Here is a 599-nt window from a genome sequence, read left to right as displayed (position 1 = left end):
GGCGCGGCGGGGGGGGGGGGGGGGCGGCGGTGCGCGGCCGCTCCGGTGCCGGTCACAGCGGGCGCAGCGCTTCGGCCGCTGGACGGAAAAGCTCAGCCGGTTGCGTCCGTTCCGCGGGAAACCTGCGTAAGGCCGCGGGTGCGAGGGAAGCTCTGCCTGTGAAGGGCAGCAGCGTCCGGGCTCTTCCAGCCGGGAGGCGATGGAGCCCCTCAGCCCTGCGCCCGAATCACCCGAAGGGTTCTGCAGTAAAGGCGGGAAAACCCGAACCTCTGGCTCTCGTCACTGCTGAAATAAGGGGCGCGGGAGGGGGGACGGGAGCTGGAAATCCTTGGCGGTGCTTTTGCAGGTCCTCCTCGTGGCAAAACGCGGGGGGAGCGGCTGGGTTCCAGCTCGCGGGTGATCCGGGCGTTGCTCAGAAATCGGGCGCCCCGAGAGCGCAGGGGGTTTCCCCTCCGCGCAGTCGGTCGGTGCCTCCTGTCACCGCAAGGCCCTTGGCCCCGACCACCCGGGAGGCCTGGGAGAGAGCGGTTTTGGGACGTGGAAGCGGAACGCTGATGAGGCGCGTTGCTCTGTGTTGCGAGACTCGCTCCGCTGGCTGC

The sequence above is a fragment of the Aptenodytes forsteri genome, unplaced genomic scaffold (assembly GCF_000699145.1).
Source record: "Aptenodytes forsteri isolate BGI_AS27 unplaced genomic scaffold, ASM69914v1 Scaffold494, whole genome shotgun sequence".
Classification (NCBI taxonomy): domain Eukaryota; kingdom Metazoa; phylum Chordata; class Aves; order Sphenisciformes; family Spheniscidae; genus Aptenodytes; species Aptenodytes forsteri.
The sequence above is the reverse complement of the archived record's forward strand: the minus strand, read 5'-3'. Positions refer to the sequence as shown.